This window comes from Rhinatrema bivittatum, chromosome 8, assembly GCF_901001135.1.
Source record: "Rhinatrema bivittatum chromosome 8, aRhiBiv1.1, whole genome shotgun sequence".
Classification (NCBI taxonomy): Eukaryota; Metazoa; Chordata; class Amphibia; order Gymnophiona; family Rhinatrematidae; genus Rhinatrema; species Rhinatrema bivittatum.
Window position 1 is genome coordinate 128,233,141 of NC_042622.1, and position 14,335 is coordinate 128,247,475.

Consider the following 14,335-nt stretch of genomic DNA (forward strand, 5'->3'; position numbering starts at 1 on the left):
TCCCTAAGCAGCCAAGCATCTTTCTGGCTTTTACTGTGACTTTATCTACCTGTTTGGCCACCTTAAGATCATCAGATACAAACACCCCTAGATCTCGCTCTTCCTATGTGCTTAGAACAATTTCACCTCCAATACTGTTACCTTCCCTTGGTCTTTTGCACCCTAAATGCATTACTCTGCATTTTTTAGCATTAAATCTTAGCTGCCAGACCTTGCACCATTCCTCGAGCTTTGCTAGATCCCTCCTCCCTGGCTCTTCATCCTGTTACAGATTTTGGTATCATTGGCGAAAAGACAAACCTTTCCTGACAACCTTTCCTTTATGTTGCTCACAAAAATGTTGAAAAGAACCAGTCCAATGACTGATCCCTGAGGCACATCACTACTAACAACCACATTCTCAGAGAAAACTCCATTTACCACTACCCTTTGTCTCCACCCACTCAGTCAGTTTCTAACCCAGTCAGCTGTTCTAGGATCCATACTGAGAGTGCACAATTTATTTATAAGTCTTCTGTGAGGAACCATGTCAAAGGCCTTGCTGAAATCCAAGTACACTATGGTGCTAGCTGTGATTATCATCAGTTGACTAATGCAGACCCAGCTTTAAAAATCTGTTAGCTGAAAGCACAATGCTGCTGTGATTAAGAAATCTACATCTCACTTTGCTTGACAAATGCCTTTCAGAAAAATTTGGAGAGGAAAAATGTGATTATAAAGATCTGACTGTGAAGTAGTCTGTAATAGAAGCCTGCGTGGATTATGCTTTATTTAATGAACTACCCTGTTATTTTTCAGATTATACATTTAAAAAAAGCACAATTCCAGCAAGACCACATGGAGTATCATTATATGGAGCTGAAACAGTTTAGCCTGGAAAAAGTACAGGGCTAGCACTTTTATCTGAAGTGTAACCCAGACATCTGGGGTATCACTCATGCATCCAGTTTTCAGCTCTTTCATGTGCCTGAAGACTTTGCCATAGGCACAGATTGGAAAGAAGATCTTGATAAATCTGCTTCAATATGTTTCCTCTAGAAAACTTTATATATACGTATTTGTAACTATTCATCTTGTTATAAAGATTTCATATAAAATTGCTTAGTCTTTATGAAAGACTTGCTTTCAGTATTGCAGGGGTCTCCCAATACCATACTAGGGGGCTGCAACCCAGCTGGATGTTCAGAATTTCCATAATAAATATGCATAAGGTATATTTGCATACATGCATGCATGCAAACAGATATCATGCATATTTGCTGTGCTAGTCCTGAAAATCAGATTGGTCCTCAAGGTCAAGATTTAGGGACCCTTGCTATATAGTATATATGGACACCCTGGGTATCCCACTGAAGTTAATATCCCTAGAACAGAGATGCATTTTATATATTACAAACTCTAAAGTCACCTTCTTGGTGAGTACAGTAATGGGGTGATCCAAAGAAGGGGAGTAGATACCCTGAGAGTGAGAGTAGGAGAAAGCCAGAGTTAAGAATCTCAGAGGTTTAGCAATCTGTGATTTATATCATTTTATGATGATATTGTATTTTATATTTATAATTACTATTTTCAATATGCTTTTATTTATAAATTGTATATATTTTTAGTTTTAGTTTCATTCTTATTTTTACGATTTTCACATTTTTGAAATGATAATCTGTTTTAATCAACATTTTTTATTTTTTGACACCATGCACACTGCTGTTCTCACTTCTCTGTGGGTGCCTTTACCTCTCAGTTGTTTTCCATCTTAGGAAGAATCCACACGAGTATTTCACATGATGAAAAGAGTTTGTGAGCAAACCCAGAACTGTGCACTTCAGCTTTATTCCTGCAGCTCTTTAGGGTCTCTGCTTTTTGCACAATTTACCTGGCATTAAAAGAGAAGCAGTCACAGGCCTTCAGCCATAAATCCGACTTTCAGCGTCCCCGCTCATGGAAGCCTAGGAAAAGATAAATGGCTCTTCCTTACAAAGGCTCCTTTCTCAGGGGAAGCTATAGTTGGCCTGAACTCCTGGACCCCTGATTAGAACTGGAAACAAAGGAAAACAGTCATTTGTCTGCAGTAGGACAGGCACATTATGGAACCCTGCAACAAAGTTTAGTGCCCTGCTTCCCTTCTAAATCCCAAATATTTTAAAAAGTACTTTCAAAACCTAACAACTCAGCATTAGCTGTACCTAACCTTCTGGAAAATCAAGGCTAGCAATTTCATTCTCTAAATAGTGGTCACCTGATGAAAAACTCTTCTAACCTTTAATAACTATCTGTTTCTGAAAAGGGATAAACTGACTCAAAATATTATTAGAAGAGATTTCAGTGGGTTTCAGTATTTAAAAAAGTGTGAAATGAGACATAACTTGTCACTCGACTAGTGGTAGCCAAAATATTTCTTTCTGGTACCAACATTCAGAAACATAGTAAAGTCATGAAACAGATAATATCATCAAGCAAACACAACATAGCAGTCACAGTTATTAACAGTTTTGCATGGTGAGTCTTGTAGAACTAAAATGCCATCAAAATATAAGTGTATAAAAGTATATAATGCAACCGTCATAAATAGCCACAGTATGCTTTTTGGCTTATATTGTGAAGCCCGTGGTACACTGGGCTTGTCTAATCATAGGTTGCCAAAACACTTAATATGCACCGTCCAGGGCTAAATCTTTAGTGCAGACACTGTATGAAATAAGATGTCTAGTGTGTGCACCTATCTTAATCCACGTAGAAACAGATGGTATAAACGGTCCTGAAGTGCATCCTCCGACACCACAGTGTTTCGGAGTCTATTACTCCTTCTTCAGGGAACTTCAGGTGATGACAAGCCGTCTGAACAAATTCAATGTTATTGTTTGGTCAGTCCATTAATTTAGAAACAGCATCTGCTTATGCGGTGCGCTATCAAAATGCAGCTTGCCAGCTTGCCAGTGTACCAAGGGCTTCACAATATAAGCCAAAAAGCATACTGTGGCTATTTATGACGGTTGCATTATACACTTTTATAGAGTTCTTGCTCACAGCTGAATCTTCATATTGTGATTTGTCTCTACTTTTCAAGCTTTGTTTCGGGTCATAATTATTGTGCTATCAAAATATAAGTAGCATCACAATTGGAGCTGCAAGGATAGATGTTCACTTATATGGAAAAATGTGTCCAGGAAGGTTCATGCTAAATCCCTTGTCTGAATAAGTGAACATTTTTAAAAAGCCGTGGAGAAGCAAAGCGTCAAGATAGCGGGTCACTTAGCAAGCTGTAACTTCCATGTCCCATGTTACACTATTCATTTTCCATGTTGTGGGCTTTGCCTTACGTAGAGATCTCATGGGTCTCCACTAGATGGCCCTAGATCCTAGCCCTTGGGTTAAGTCAACTTAGAGGAACAGACCATTCTCAACCTCACCCACCCAGAGGCAATGGTTAGCTCCCAGATAACAGGGGGAGGGGACCCTAGGTCAGAATAGTGTGTGGCAGTATAGAGTTTCTTTTGAAGGTGTAAGATGTGTATTAATGTGTCTTCCAAGTTTAGGTCCCTGCCTAGCTAAGGAAGGCAGGGGCACTGTTCTGCCAGTTCCCTTTTTCAGGACTGGAGGGATTTGAGAGCGAGAGAAGGATTTTTGCCCTTTTTACTGAGTTATTTTTCTGTTGAAGACCTGTGCATTGCTGACAGGCTGTTTTCTCTTGTCCAGGAGGTTAGGAAGGGGGCTGTAGACCTCTTCGACCAAACCAAGAAGAAGTTGTAGTGACCAATCTAGGTGAAGAGAGAAGTTTTCCTGTTTCGGCTGTCTGATTTTCAGAAGGAAGTTCTTTTTTTCTTGCCCCCACTTCCTTACCCTAGAACTGGAAGTATTAAGACTGTTTCCAGAAGAGGCCTTTTCTCAAGGAAGGACTGTATCTATCTCACTTGAAAAGGAATTTAAGGGACAAAAGAGAACATCTGAAATCTTCCAAAGGAGTTTCAAACCCAGGGATGCAGGACACTGCCAGGTTGGAGATCAGGAGTATCCATGAACCTCAGGTACTGTGAGAAGGGGATTCATCCACGCCTAGGACACCCCAGTCAATTTGGGACAATTATCTTTCTACCCCATGGAGGAAAATCAAGTTCCAGGACTGTACTGAGGGACACCTTCACAGAGGTAGAGACATTTTCAATCTGTACTCCCATGTGAATGAAGATCCTGGATGCAACTGGATACTTCATTATTTATTCATCTTAATTCTTTTGCAGTCAATCACAGTACATTTTATTTTGAACACCCATTAAGTGAATCCAGCTGGGTTTGTCAGTGTACCTGTCCCGAACAGCCATGATAACTCACACAGCCCTGGGCCTTGAAGGATATCGCTCCTTTCAAAATACAAGAACCCAACCCCAGGGCAGCAAGGACTAGTGGCTGTGGCACCTAGGCTCTACCCGGGATTTTTATGGCCCAATCGAGATTCAGCCCATCCTCTAACTTAGGGGTTAATCTTGTAAGTCTTCAGCAGCCTAGATTGCCTCCTTCTTTAAAAAAATAAAAGTATCAGTTGTTAACCATGAAAGTGAAGCAATATATGGCCAAGATCATCACATGAACCTACTGTATAGATTTGCCAAGAGTTCTGTCAAAGCAGTTCAACCCTGAACTGTTATTGCTACTACATATAGACAAGTCAGCATCAGTAATTCTGCCATTTCACTATTCAACTTCCAGATACCTGCATCAATTTCCATACGCACCACTATCTGACCTACAATACATTTTAAATTACTATTCCAATATAACTCTATCTGTCCACCATGGTCTCAGTTAACTGCACCTTCTGCTATAGCCTACAATGTCTAACATTGTGGTTGAATCATAATGTGTTTTATATTTTGCTAGAATTTCTATTGCTTTCAGCACCTGAGTGACTATGTAATGTATCTGGGTGCACCCCCTCTCCCCAACTTAATCAATATTGCTGGAAGCTATAGCATAGTTTGGAAATCCCTGCAAAAGTAAATTCAGCCACTCCAGTGTTCAGACATGTTCACAACACAGATTGGCAATGCTTCTTTTACAAAGTGGATAAGCACTTACTAGACTTAGACCACCAAATGCATTTCATCTGCTACTTAATCAGTATTTCATGTCTGCTTTTCAAACTGTCTAAAATGAGATGAATGGCACATCACCTCTTGTCATCCAATACCTTGGCCAGATTTATTATTTTGCCATGGACACAAAATAGGAAAAAACCCGTTAGCAAATCTGGCTCATTGCCCAGAAATTCTAGAATAACATTTTGCTTTATCTTTGGTATCATTCAGGAAAAATAAAATACAAATAATTAATCATCAAAAATTGAATGATGAAAGTTTTGACACTACAGAGCAGTAAGATGAAACCTTTGGCTTTGTAAAAAGCCACATATTGTCTAGTTCAGTGTTTCTCAAGATGGTCCTGGAATACCTCCTAGCCAGTTTGGTTTTCATGACATCTACAATCAATATTTATAAGATCCATTTGCATTAGGAATGTGCAGTTGTTTAAAACAAATGCGCAAAATATGACGAATAAGGCTGATTTGTTTCATTCAGGGGCCCCGAAATGAATCAGGAGCCTCCAAAATTGAAAAGAAACTTATTTGCTGCATTTGTGTTAAATGAATGCATCAGGCCTATGCCTAAGCCCAAAGCCAGGGCCTTGCCTAGGGAATAAGCCAAGACCCAAAGCAGGGGCAACACCTTAGGCCCGAGGGCAATGCTGGGGTCTCAGCCTAGGCCCGGGCCAACACCAGGGACATGGCTGAGCCTTCCTCCAAACAAACTTACCTGATCAGTTGGGTATCCACAGAAGTGGCCAGGCCAGGACCCAATGCAGGGGCCTCAGCCTAGGCTGGAGCCACGACTTGGCGGCCCAGCCCAGAGGCAGGATCCCAGACCCAGGCCAGATGCTTGGGCCTGAGCCTAGGCCATAGCCTAGGCACAGGCTCAATACCATGTCCTAGCCTGGAGGCAGGGTCCCAATACTGGGTCCTCGACCTGGACCCGAGGCCATATCCCAGTCCAAAGGTCAGGTCCTGATACCTGGGTCTTGGCCTAGGCTAGGGCCTGGCATGGAGGCCGTATCCTAATTTCAGGGCCTTGACTCAGACCCAGGCCCAAAGGCCCAGCACCGGGGCCGGGTCCTGAAATCAGGGCCTTGGCACAGAGGCCAGGTTCCAACTCCTGGCCTGAGCCTAGGGTCAGACCCAGAGCCCAGGCCTTGGAGAAGCTCTGACATGTCATATGTCCTCTTCTTTTCATCTTCAACTGACACCACCTGCTGGAGTCATGCCAGAGTTAATGCTGTACATCAAAATGGTGCCATCCGCAGGAGTGAATATGCTGGAGTTAATTAATTTCAGCGCAACCTCAGAGGATGGCATCAGTTGAAGAAGAAAAGAAGAGGATGTCAGATGCATCAGAGCTGCTCTGAGGCCTGGTCTCCGGGCCTGGGCCTGATTCTAGGCGAAGGCCCAAGCATCAGGACCCGGCCTCTAGGCCAGTCCCAGGCATCGGGACCCAAACTCCAGGCCAGGTCCCAGTGTCTGAATCTAGCCTCCAGGCCAGGTCACGGATTGGGCCTGAGTCCGGGCTGCGGCCTAGTCTGAGGTCCATGTGTCAGGACCCAGTCTCTTGGCGGAACCCCAGCATCATGCCTGGGTCTGGGTTCAGGCCCCAGCATAGGAAATTGGCTTCAGAGCTGGACTGCAGCATTGGGCCTGGGCCCAGGCTCTGGCCAGGGCCTAGGTTGAGGCCATGGTATTGGGACCTGGCCTCTGGGCCAGGCCCCTGCACTGGGCTTCAGTTCGGCTCGATGCCCCAGTGTCTGGACCCAGTCTTCAGGATGGGCCATAGTGTTGGGCCTGGCCCTGTGTTCTGGCCTAGGCCAAAGCCTCAGTCTTGTTTAGGCTGAGGACAAAGTCTCAGTGCTTTTCTGCAGCCTCGGCCTATGGAAGGCCTAACCTTTGGACTGGGCCTAGGCCTTGCTGGCAGATCCCCACTGGACCAGGTTAATGGGGGCTGAGGAGGAACCTAGTCCCAGCATTTTTCTGGATGGTTGGGATGCCTTGGGAGGCCACGTTTTTGTGTTTCTTTTGGCTGTTTTTTGGTGGGGGGGTTGTAATGTTTAATTCTTTTCATTCATACGAAAAAAATGAATCAATCATTCCATGAACCAAAATTCATGGAAAAAAGAACTCCCGAGACTCAAACAAACTGAAAAATAAAAATGAATGCTTTTTCCCTGCACACTCCTAATTTGTATTCATCTCCATTACATACAAATCATCTCATACTTATTCATCGTGAACATCCTGAAAACCAGACTGGCTAAAGGCTACTTTAGGACCAACTTGAGAAACACTGGTTCTAGCTAGTGTGGGGAACAGAGACTGGCCCTGTGCTTTTCAGCTACTGTATTGTGAATATTACTTATCAAATGACAAGTACATTTAGTCACAGCTCAAGTAAATATAATTATATCAACAATTTGCCTTTCTATATCTCCATTATGAGCCCATGGGCCATTGAGATTAAGGAGAAGTTAGGTCTTACCTGACAGTTTCCTTTCCTTAAGTCCTGCAACCCAACCTAGAGGCAGGGTGCCGACACCAGGGCCTCAGCCCGGACCCAGATCCGATATCAGGGCCTCAGCCAAGGGTCAGACCCAGGCCTTGAAGCCCAGGTCTGGATTATCCTCTTCATGCATCCTCTTCTTTCTTCTTCCAAAGCACAATGATGGTGTCCATTGGAGTTGCGCTGTACATCAAAATGGCACTGCGTCCAGACCTAAACCCCAGCATTGGGATCCAGTTTCTGGGTTGAGTTGTGGCATTGGGCTTGGGCCCGAGCCCCAGCCTTGGCTGATGCCCCATTGTCGGGACCTAGCCTCTTGCTCTGGTTACATCATTGGGCCTGGGCCTGGGCCCTGGCCTAGGCTGAGACCACACCATCGGGACCTGACCTCCAACAGGTACCTGACAGATCAGGTAAAGTTTTGTTTTTGTGGGGGTTTTTTTTCATTTTCGGGAGTCTTGGCCAAGGACCTGGCTTCCGGTCTCTGCCGAATTCCTGCATTGCGACGTTGGCCCGTATGACATAGTGAGGGCAAAGGTAGCGCCGGCGCCATTTTGAATATTGGCAATACGGCCCGTGTGCAGGAGGTCTTTCCTGAGATCCCAGCTGAGACCTAGGCTGTGCTGAATTTGTGGTGTGTTGTCTCTTAGATCTAGGTCCTTTGCATGGTCTTCTGAAGAGAACACCTTCTATAACTTTGCATTGTTGAAAGCTATTTTGTGCAGTCTCTGGTTAATAATGGTTAACAGTTGTTGTGTCCTTTTCAGCAGGTCAATGGCCTTTAGACTTGAGTCCCTTTCCACAAACTTTCTGACATCTGTACCATACTCCATTATGTTCTTATGTTCTCCTTCCTGTGCTATTCTTCAGAGTCCATATGTAGCCACAGCGGGTGATGGACTGTTGCCAAACACTTGCACTCTCAGGCCTATCAGGGCCAGCTCTGCACTCAACGGACTCGAGACGTTTTGGGGAATCAGCGCTGGAGGCGTCCTTGAGTCCAGAGGGCTCAGACTGGTATCTCCATGGTCGAGCACGGCTCCTCCAGTCGCATTTATCTTTCAGGTATCAGTACAGGTAAAACCATATACGTCAGACAATATACTTCAGACGTGTGATCCTCTCGATGGTGAACAGCCTGTTTGATTCACTTGGATTTGTAGCCTCAGTCACTATACAAGGGAAATCTTTGATAAGAGAGGTTTTAGCAGAGACATGAGAATGGGACACCCCACTGCCCCTAAGCAAGAAGGGAGTGAGAAGCATAGATAGTCTCCCTGCAAGCTCTTAATCAGGTCCAGATTCTACATATGTTTACCTCTATTTATATCACTTCAGCACAATACAGAGAATTTGGTCTCTTTTTAGATGCCTCGGTGAAATCCATAGATGCAGTGGCCTGTGTGAAGATAATAGACAACAAAAGTAAGCCCCATGTATTCTGATAAAGTTAAATCAGCTCCACAGACTAAGCAAACCATCCCAAGAATTGAAATGTGTGGGGTAGTGTTAGCAGTGGAAATTGCTGAACTGGTACTAAATGAAATAGGCTTACCGTATTTTTCGGACTATAAGGCGCACATAAAAACCTACGATTTTCTCAGAAATCGGAAGTGTGCCTTATAATCCGGTGCGCCTTATATATGAATTTTTCTCAAGCACAGGCTCGCACTCACCTCTAGGCCTCCTCTTTGCGGGTCGCCGCAGGATGGGCTCTGCTGTGGCCCTGCTACCGGGCCTCCTCTTCTTCTCGGGCTGCTGCGACTTGAGATTCGCGGCGGTCTGTAAACGCAAGCGCTGCTCCACTTCTGCACGCGCTGATGCTTCCCCTCCTTCCTGCCCACGCGGCTCCGGCAACGTTTACTTCCGGGACGCACAGGCAGGAAGGAGGAGGAGCATCAGCGTGTTTAAACGCAATCTTTTTCTTGGCCTTGCCAATCTGCCTGTCGCTGCGCCCGGGGGCAACTATGCAGATACTTGGAAAGCCCAGGGGCGCTTTAATCAGCGGACTTTGCACCAGTTCTCAAAGGGCAAGTATCTGCCTACTTTCCCTTTGGCTATTGCCCACAGAGATTTGCAGCTGCTTTTTCTGAAGATACATTTTCCCCTCCAAAACAGTCCATGTAGTTTTGAAAATGCAACACTTCGCATGCTCTTGTCCTCCCCCCGCCCCAGCCTAACCCCGTCTCTGAGCCCACCTGCTTTTCCCAATGTGTAAAGGTACGTGCATTGTTGGTCCTGTGCATGCTCTGACCGGGTACAAAGCAGTCAAATTTCAGTCAAGCTGTTAACCCAGGGAAATGCTTTTGTAAATCACCGCATCCTGTAATAATACTATCTGGTTTTAGTTGGGGGGATAATAAAAAGTACCGTAGTTTTAAAGGGTCGGCGCAACCGATTAAAAAAAAGGCTCTGAGCCGCACCTTATAATCCGGTGCGCCTTATATATGAACCTGGACGCCTTAGCAGGCGCTCATTGATAATGCGCCTTATAATCTGGTGCGCCTTATAGTCCGAAAAATACGGTACAACCTGACTGATAATAAAGTGGTTTGGGTTATATATATAGTCAGTGCAGGAGATTTTATATATGTGAGCCTCAGGATTGAACCTATCAGAAAATCAACCCAACCAGAATAGAAGCACTGCATTTCCCACTGAACTGAACTCTGCTAACTATGCCACGAGGTCTGTCTCTGCAGCTCACCTAACACAGACTACCTGGTTGACAGGGCCTAGGGATGTGAATCGTTTTTTGACGATTTAAAATATCGTCCGATATATTTTAAATCGTCAAAAATCGTTAGGGCCACGATACAATACCAATTCCCCCGATTTATCGTTAAAAAATCGTAAATCGGGGGAAGGGGGAGGGCAGGAAAACCGGCACACTAAAACCCCCTAACACCCACCCCCGACCCTTTAAATTAAATCCCCCACCCTCCCGAACCCCCCCCCCCCCCAATGCTTTAAATAACCTGGGGATCCAGCGGTGGTCCAGAACGGCGGCGGTCCGGAACGGCCCCCTCAATTGAATCCTGTTGTCTTCAGCCGGCGCCATTTTGCAAAATGGCCGCCGCAAAATGGCAGTGGCCATAGACAAAAACGATTCGACGCAGGAGGTCGTTCCGGACCCCCGCTGGACTTTTGGCAAGTCTTGTAGGGGTCAGGAGGCCCCCCCAAGCTGGCCAAAAGTTCCTGGGAGTCCAGCAGGGTTCAGGAAGCGATTTCTTGCCGCGAATCGTTTTCCGTACGGAAATGGCGCCGGCAGGAGATCGACTGCAGGAGGTCATTCAGCGGGGGTTCCGGACCGCCGCTGAACGACCTCCTGCAGTCGATCTCCTGCCGGCGCCATTTTCCGTACGGAAAACGATTTGCGGCAAGAAATCGCTTCCTGAACCCCGCTGGACTCCCAGGAACTTTTGGCCAGCTTGGGGGGGCCTCCTGACCCCCACAAGACTTGCCAAAAGTCCAGCGGGGGTCCGGAATGACCTCCTGCGTCGAATCGTTTTTGTCTATGGCCGCCGCCATTTTGCGGCGGCCATTTTGCAAAATGGCGCCGGCTGAAGACAACAGGATTCAATTGAGGGGGCCGTACCGGACCGCCGCCGTTCTGGACCACCGCTGGATCCCCAGGTTATTTAAAGCATTTGGGGGGGGGTTCGGGAGGGTGGGGGATTTAATTTAAAGAGTCGGGGGTGGGTTTTAGGGGGTTTTAGTGTGTCGGCTCACGATTTTAACGATTTTCACGATAGTTTACACACCCAAATGGCAACAATACGATTCCCTCCCCCTCCCAGCCGAAATCGATCGTTAAGACGATCGAGGACACGATTCACATCTCTAACAGGGCCAGAATTTCTTTGGAGAAGTAGTGAGATGGAACCAAACTCAACAATCTACTTTGAGCTGATAAATCCTGCACTGGATCCAGAGATGAGTCCTGAGATGACTACTCTGGTTACCAATGTTCCAAGTAAAAAGCAACTGGGAACACACCACTTCACTTGGGTTTAAAAAAACAAACCCCAAAACTATGCTCATTCTGATCACTGTAATAGTTGTATCAGCTATCATCAATGTCAGACTCTTGGTTTCTGTATCTACAGACCCAGAGTCTCCAAGCATTCTGACTCTTGCTACAATTCGTACCCAAAAAACTAAGGTGAATTAGGCACTGCCTGGAGAGTTTGATGCCAAGGACCAATTACAAGCAGCAGTGGTAACAAATTCAATGCTTCGCCAATATCTTATAGGATCAGTGGAGGAAAGAATACCTGACAATTCTGTAAGTCCACAGTAAGCAGCATAATAAACCAGAACTCAAGATAGGTGATCTTGTTTTCCTTAAAGACATGCAAATCGCATGGAATGAGTTGCTAATGGGGCTCATTAACAAGATGATGTCCAGTGAAGATGGGAAGATCCGTAAAATGGAAATATGGACTACCAGAGAAAGGATTGTTAATAACTTTGTTAGACCCATCTCTGAAACAGTGTTTCACTTGGCTCATGGAGCAGGGTGAGCATTGTAAACTCTTTACATTGAGTGCAATGTCATAATTAGTGTTTAATTAAGCTATTAGTGAAATCTTACAGTTTCAGGCAGGGAGTGTCCTATCTCTACAGGTGTTTTCCTGTTTATTAACTGTTGTCCTGTTTTCACAGTGCCCTGCTTCCTCAGCCGCATATCTATTTCTCTTACTATTGCTTTACTTTGAATAGCTTCTGTGTTTACTATTATACTGCCTACTTCTGGTCAGCTTGCATGTTCTTATCTTCTGTTATATTCAATGCAGCTGGCTCTAAAGTGTTAATTGTGAAAGCAGGGGTGCTTGGGGGTTTTTCTTGCCTTGTGGCTCTCTCTCATCTCTGGCCAGTACTGGACGGTCAGACTTATTTGAATCAGCAACTAACCTGGCCAACCCTGCATAAATATTTTCATTTTACTTGTCCTTATTTCTGTGGCCCAGCCTATGCTGGTCGCTGTAATCATCAGTTTATGCACAGTAAGACTATGTTACTTGTTTTACATGTTAATAAAGTTTGGAGTTGAAGAAGTGGCCTCCTCTGTGTGTGAGAAAGGACCAAGTTAGGTTATCTGTTAAAGCTGCGCACAGGAAACGCATAGTGGAGACAGAATAGTGAAGGAAGCCTTGGGGCTGGGGGCCAAAGACTATAGGAATGAATACCTACTGTGGAGCTGTAGAGAAGTGCAGGAAAATAGCATGACACTTCCACAGAAGTATGAAGACAGGGCAGCTTCTCCGGAAAAAGTAGGAAAAATTTGGGATGCCTCACAAACATCTCATGGGCATCCCAAATTCTTTTTTCACCCACTGGAATTCCACATATATGATGCTGCAGAGGTTAGTGGAGCAGTCACTGGGGCATCATGACTGGACAGTAATGAAGCAGCTGGTACAAATCCTGAAGGCCCTCAAGGATGCCACGGAGGACCTGAGTTCCAGGAGTGCCACCTTGGGCAATGTAATCCCTATAGCATATATTCTGGAGGAAAAGTTGGAAGACATGGAAGGAACGAGGCAGAGAGCCTTCTTGATTGCAGCTCCAGAGCTTTGGAACTCTACCCCAGCAGCTGTGGCTTACCACATGCCCTAAATCCTGTAAAACATTTGCTGAAGATACGTCTGTTCAGTCTTGCTTATGATAAGAGGTAAGGCAGTTGTCTGTGAGCCTGCTGAGGTACTTCATGTTCGGACTTTGCAGCTCATTTAGTATTTTGTTTTTGTTTTCTTTATTTGAGCCTGTTGCATTTTTTGCTCAGATTCTTGTTTTAAGTTTTTGTACTTCTTTTGCTCACTTTCGGGCGAATTTTAAAATCCCCCGCGTGTATAAAATCTGGGGGTTACATGCACGGCCGGGCCATGCGCGCATCGCACACAGTTTAGAAGAGACCCGGCCGCGTGCATAAATCCTGGTACGCACGTAAGTGCCGGGCTCCTTGAAAGGGGCAGGCCAGGGGGGGGGCGTGTTCTGGGCGGGGGTAGGGGGACAGGCCAGGACAGCGCCATTGTTCATTGTCCCGAAGACCCGGCTCCCAGCACATGCAACTTACTTCAGCTCGGAAATGAAGTAAGTTGCTGAACAAAGATTTAAAAAAACACCTTGGATTTAGGGGATGGAGAGGAGAGGGAAAGGGTAGGATAGGTGAGGTAGAGGGGTAGGGAACTGGGGACGGACGGTCAGGATGCATCACCGCACGGGAATTGCCTAAGTCCTCCCCCCTTGCACGTGCCGCCCGCACATGCGTGCGCAGATTATAAAACCTGGTGTTCATGTGCCCACAGCCCCCGGAGTTTATAACATGTGCGCGCTGGCATGCCAGCGTGCAAATGTTATAAAATCAGCGTGTCCATGTGCGCGAACCGGGTAGCGCACGTACATGAATGCATGTACATGAACCTTTTCAAATCTACCCCTTTATTTTTTATGTAGATTTTTACTTATTATGTATGTTATTCTGTAAATTGCCTAGAGTCCAGTGCATTTGGAGATTAATCAATTTTAATAAAGGTAAATATACTTGGTTGGTACGGAGAAATATTGTAAAACATTGGGGGGTTTTGAGGCTTCATCCCATCTTTCAAGAGATTCCAGTGTTTGCATTTTCTCAGGCACGTAATTTGAAAGACCATTTGGTGCATTCCACGATGCCCGTGAGCCTGCAGCCAATGTGACCACTGCCCTCAGGAGCCACCAGAGCAGGCCCCATCCCCTCCCCG